This window comes from Propithecus coquereli, unplaced genomic scaffold (assembly GCF_000956105.1).
Source record: "Propithecus coquereli isolate 6110/MARCELLA unplaced genomic scaffold, Pcoq_1.0 Scaffold210, whole genome shotgun sequence".
Lineage (NCBI taxonomy): Eukaryota > Metazoa > Chordata > Mammalia > Primates > Indriidae > Propithecus > Propithecus coquereli.
The window spans coordinates 671,689-678,017 of NW_012146079.1; positions in this window are offsets into that span (position 1 = coordinate 671,689).

Below are 6,329 nucleotides of genomic sequence, written 5' to 3' on the forward strand. Positions count from 1 at the left end.
ATGAAACATGAAGAAAGGAACACGAGGTTTAAAAAAAAAAAAAAAAAGCAAGTGTTAAAGCCCTTTGTAGAAAGGAGGGAAAATTGGGGAGAAGAGAGAAGAATAGTAGATAAACTGTCTGCAAAGATCCAGACCATGTCATTTATTCTGTACTGTCCTTGAAAAGAGAAAAATTGATTACACCACACAGGAATTTTCCACTTTATCTTACTTTCTTCAAAGTATCTTTTTTCAGCATTTAGTCAGGGCTAGGGTCAGAGGTGCATACCCCGAGAATAAAGGCATATTCCTGGCACTTTCAAAGAATGAAAACCATTTAAAAAAAAAAAAAAAAAACCTCCAAGGAAGACAAACACATCTAGAGAAATGTATTTTAAATTTCTACCCCCTCTCCTTATAAGTTATTAGAGTAAAAACCTTCTGGCCCTGCGGTTTTCATTCCTATTTCCCACCCAAGTTGGAAGTTCAGTGGTAATTAGAATTGACTTGGCGCTCTTCTGAGTGCGCACCTGAACACAGAAAGTTCAGAGCGGTGGGATGTCAGAGTAACTGACGATCTTTAACCCACACCTTGTGGGATTCTAACCGTGATCCCGCTTCGCCTGCTTTAGGCATAAAACAAAACCGCGTCTGTTTACATAGGTCTTTCCAAAGCGTCAATCCTAGCTATTAGCCGTGTCCTCAGAGCAATGCCGTTGCTTCCACCGTTGTGGCTGTTGCTGCCACGTGGTCTTGCTGTTGAAACCATCTTTGGCACCTGGCGAAGTCATTGTCCCCTGAGTTAGGGTACAGGTGATCTAACTACAATACCATCAAGACCTGGCTTTCCAGGGATGCAGAGGTCCGACTGTAGCTGAAAGTGATGGGCATGGTCCCCCATGCTGAGTGGGCATGTGGGGGAGGCCCTTCCCCCTATTTGCGTGAAACTTGGCCAACGTTGCTCACTGAACACGGGCCCAGGCTTCCAAACTTAAAGCTTCTAGTGACACAGCAATTTGAGCAGATAGGCTGCACAGTCAGTTTCTAAGGCACCGTCCTGAGAGTCAGGTGGCTCTCCAGTGCCCAGAGTCCCCCTCTCATGTGAGGAGCTGTCCAGGCTTGTTCATTTCCTGCTCTGAGCTTTCTCTTAAAGGACCTGCTGCCCATTGTTGAAGGACCAATGACTGTTGTAAGCACTGAGAATGCCACGGTTTAATGAGTTTCTAAGGGCCCACCCCCAGGTCCCTGCTGCATGTACGTCTACACCTGCTTCCTTCGTATCACACATATGAACATTTTCTAGGTCACTTGCTCAGTATTTTTGTTTTTGTTTTTTTTCTTTTTGATCATGTTTCCCCTAGAAGCCTGATTCTAGCTCCTGCTTAGTAGGGTTATCTGATTCAAACAAGGGATCTGGGAGGACTCTGTGGGTAGGCTCCTAGATGTCATGGATATTCAGAGGAGTTCTTCCAGAAATTATGAGCTACAAACTGAATAATGGGATAGGTCATTTAGAGTGACACAAAACTTAGTCTGCAAAACAATTTAAGGCCCAGCCATGGTTACTGCCTGAGCCCCATAGTCTCTACATTTAAAATCTTAGAGCAGGCCATTGAACTTTAGAGGGCTGGTTTTGGGTTGGAAAGACACCTATACCACTGTCCTACTTGGTCAAAACACTGCTGCAATAGTGAAGACCTGGCAATGCTTCAAATGACAAGCTATCCATGTCTGGTGGGAATTTGCTCTCTGACTAGAAAGTGAGGATAGGGAGGGAGTAAGAATTTCTTTGATTGCCCTTCTTGTTCTGATCCAGTCTCCAGCCGGAGATGACAACATCCTAAAAAAAAAAATAAAACAGGATCAAAGAGAGCTTAACATGATTCACACGCACATGCCAATTGAATAGCATGAACACTCAAGAACTCTGTATTAAAGCTGTTTTTAAAATTGTCTTCAATATATTGATAGATGATGCCATTATAATTTGTTAATTCAGAGGGGAAAATTTGGTTTTACTCTCTCCCCCCTGCCTATCCAATAATAGAGACAATATAGGCTGTTGTGGCCTAGTTGGAACGTAAAAGACCTAGAACAGCAATTTGGCTCTACTAACTTTTGGTTACAAGAATTTGGGCAACTCAGCAAGTTGGTTAACTTCTCAGTTTCGTCATCTGTGAAATTATTATAATATTTATTTTTCAAGGTTGTTGGGAAGACAATAATGTTTGAAGCATTTAGTATAAAACTCATCATACAGTATCATGTAAAATAGTTTTTATTGCCACTATTATTAAGAAGCTTACACTGTCCCATGTGCATTCTTCTTTCTCTGTCCCCCTTTTCCTTGTGAAGTGATTGCCTGGAACTCATGTCTCTTGGTCCACCATCTACTAAGTTATCTGACCGTAGACAGGACAACAAATATATGAATGACTTTCCTCGTTTCTATTCTCCACTTTTTAACCCAGTCCCGCTAATCGGGACAGTCAAAGGTAGACTGCAATGCCTGTACAACACTTCATCGCAATTAACCCGTCTCCTTTAGCTAACTTAGAAATACCAGTTGACCACTAGATGTCAGGCTTGTTAAATAGTTAGGAGTGTCCTACACAGCTCCCCACCCAACACTTGGAAACCACTCGTTTTTTCTTCATTTTAAAAAGATTTCAGTGACTTGGGCAATGTTTCATGAGGGTCACATTCCCACTGGTTTAGAATGTACCAATATGTGGATCAATTTTACCAGAATTTGCGAGTCTGTGATTCATGTCAGTATAATTTGTCTTACACAAAAATAAGTTTATTTTTAAAAACTGATACAGAATAGATATACATATTTTGGGGGTACATGTGATATTCTGATATATTCATATAATGCGTAAAGATTAAATCAGGATAATTGGGACATCCATGACCTTCAATATTCAAAGATAAAATTTTAAGGACAGATTCTGCTGACTTTGCACCCATGTGATGGAACTGCTGATGCCCATTCATCCATGGACCCAGGTTATAAGGAAGAATAAAGACAACTGTGAAACTCTAAGGAAATCAAGTGGTGACAAGACAGACCAGGCTTAGAAAGTGTTCTGTTAATAGTGACAATCAGAGGCTTAGAGAGTGTTCTGATGACAGTGACAATCAGAGGCTGCATTTAAAAGAAAACACTTACTAGGATGAAAAAAAAAACTCACCAAACTTTGTGTCTTATACATCAGGGCTCTTGCAATAAAAAGTTTCTTCTTTTCCGTTAATTGCATGCAGACCCGGAAGACGGGCAGTGGGCATGTGAGTTTAGAACCATGAAGCGGCGAGCAATAAACATGAAAAAATGCTCAACATCACTAACCATCAGGGAAACGCAAATTAAACCACAATGAGATATCACGTTTCCCCAGTCAGAATGGCATTTATTAAAAAGTAAAAAAACAATAGATGTTGAGGTGGATGCAGAGAGAAAGGAACACTTATACACTGTTGGTGGGACTGCAAATTAATACAACCTCTATGGAAAACAGTATGGAGATTCCTCAAAGAACTAAAATGAGACCTAACATCAGATCCAGCAATCCCACTACTGGGTATTTACCCAAAGGAAAAGAAGTCATTTTATCAAAAAGATACCTGTACTGGAATTGCAGCACAATTCACAATTGCAAAGATGTGGAATGAACCCAAATGCCCATCAATACGTGAGTGGATTAACCAAATGTGGTATATGTATACCATGGAATACTACTCAGCCATAAAAAATGATGGATTAACGAATTCCCTTTGCAACAATTTGGATGGAACTAGAGACCATTATCCTAAGTGAAGCATCTAAAAAATGGAAAAACAAACACCACACGTACTCGCTATTAAATTGGAACTAACCAATGAACACACATGCGCACAGAGGGAAGTAAATCTAAAAGGAAATCATGCAGGGGGATGGAGGGGAGGAGGGGATGGGTGAAAACCTACCTAATGAGTACAGTGTACACTATCTGGGTGATGGGCACACTTTTAACCCTGACTCGAGCATTACAAAAGTGATCCATGTAACCAAAACATTTGTACCCCCATAATATTTTGGGAAAAAAAAAAAAGACTCACGAAGGGGCTGGTTAAAGAACTTGCTCTCAGATGATTGCCTACATAATTGTGTTCGCTTAGCAACTTTACTGCCTAGTTCAGAGAGTCATTTAAATGTTGTCTGAAATGATGGAAATAAACCAAAACAGGATCTGAGAAAGAGTAAAAGAAAGCGAATTAGGAAAACAGTAAAGCAACAGAAGAGAGTCCTCTGGAGCAAGAATAAACATGCCAAGGCACACAGAGGAAGAAAATTATATTTGATAAATCATGGAGGTTCCTAAGGTCTACAAGTGCATATACCAAGAAAGCAAATAAATTTGATGAGAAATTATTCGTATGAGTTCATTTTCCTTCCCTACATATGTACCTATTTTAATATACACAAATTTTATTATATATATTAAAAATTAATTTACTTTTATTTTTGAACAGTTCATACCCAACTTATAGTACAGTTCAATCCTGCTACAAACTTGTCCCTTGAAAGGCAATATTATTCTGATGATTCTGCTTGTGCCTGCCACCTTAGTTCTCAAAACACTAGAAAGTAACCTGAGGAAATGTCTTTCTGGTGGAGGAACCTAGAGGTTATCCATTTCAATTTCTACATTTTAAAGAGAAGGCAATACATGCCTAGAGTTAATAAGTCAACTGGTCAAAATCCTACCTATAGTCAGTGGAATATATTTTTGGGGGTTCTTTTGTGTCTTCTGAACAATTTAAGTAGTCATGCAAGGAAAACAATGTTTTCAGCACAAACCAGGCAAGGTAGGCTTCCCTTGTGTGATATATAGCACAGTGCATCATCTCAATGGTGGTGGCTGAGGGAACCCCCTACCATGAATCCTCAGAATTTTAAAACAATTGGCAGACTCAACCTCCCAAGACCCTACTCAAAGGGTAATTTCTTTACTGGTGAAATGGGAGTATCTTAATTTTTTAGTTGAATAATCTTTGCAAAATGACCCAAGCAAAACTTTTAGGTTAATATAATGAACACAGGCTGCACAATAGATGGTGCTATGGTTTGAATGCATCCTCCAAAAGTTTACGTGTTGTAAATTTAATCCCTCTGCCCTCATGAATGGATTAAGGAGAGCATTGCCCTCATTCATACCGCTATCACAGGAGTAAATTTGCTATTGCGGGAGTGGCCTTGTTATAAATGCAAGCTCTCTCTGGCCCTCTTGTTCTTGCTCCACCATGTTATGATGCAGCAAGAAGGCCCTCACCAGATGCTAGCACCACCCTCTTGGATTTATCAGCCTCCAGAGCTGCAAGAAATAAATTCCTCTTCTTTATAAATTACCCAGTCTATGATATATTCTGTTAATAATAACAGAAAACTAACTTAGACAGAAAGAAGTGGGGTTGTTGCTGTAACTAATACCTGGAAATGTGGAAGCGGCTTTGGAACTGGGTAGTGGGCAGAGGTTGGAGGAATTTGGAGGAGCAGGCTAGAACAAGCCTGTATTGCCATGAACAGAGCGTTAAGGATGACCCTGGTGAGGACTCAGAAGAAGAGGAGAGCTGTAGGGAAAGTCTGAAACTTCTTAGACATTATTTAAGTGGTCATGATCAGAGTGTTGATAGAAATATGGGCAGTGAAGGCCATTCCAATGAGGTCTCAGACAGAAATTCAAAGCAAACGCCACCCGCTCTTGTTTTACAGTTGCAAGGAACCTGGAAGATTTGGGTTCATGTCCTAGGACTTTATGGAATACATAATAATGATGAACTAGGACATCTGGCAAAAGCACATAAACTATAGTAAGAGCTGCCATGAGGAATGTATGAATATCTGTGTACCTAGTTGCCATATTACACACATAGACAGTGCAAACTCTGTGGCCTGCAGGCAACAATTCCAGGTACATTCTCTATCTCACAAATTGAGTCTTCCCCAGCCCGTGTACTGCAGCCTCACCTGTCAAATGCGCAGCTACCACTCGAGTGGGAGCATCACCCAGCCTGGACTTGAGAGCTCACCTGGAAAACACCCCAGTCACTGTGTCAGGGAATCAAGAGGTTATGGGGTCTCCAAGACCTCCTGTGCCCAATCATTCAGTCTTCCTATGGGGTTAGGAATACCCCCTTCCCTGTGTAGTCCAAGAGACCTCTGGAAACTTAATATGGGAAGGGAAGGACAAGTTCCTATACTCATAGGACAAAAATACTTTTAGGTTGCACTAGTTTACAATCCCACCAACAGTGCATGAGTGTTCCTATCTCTCCGCATCCACGTCAGCATTTATTGTTTTGGGACT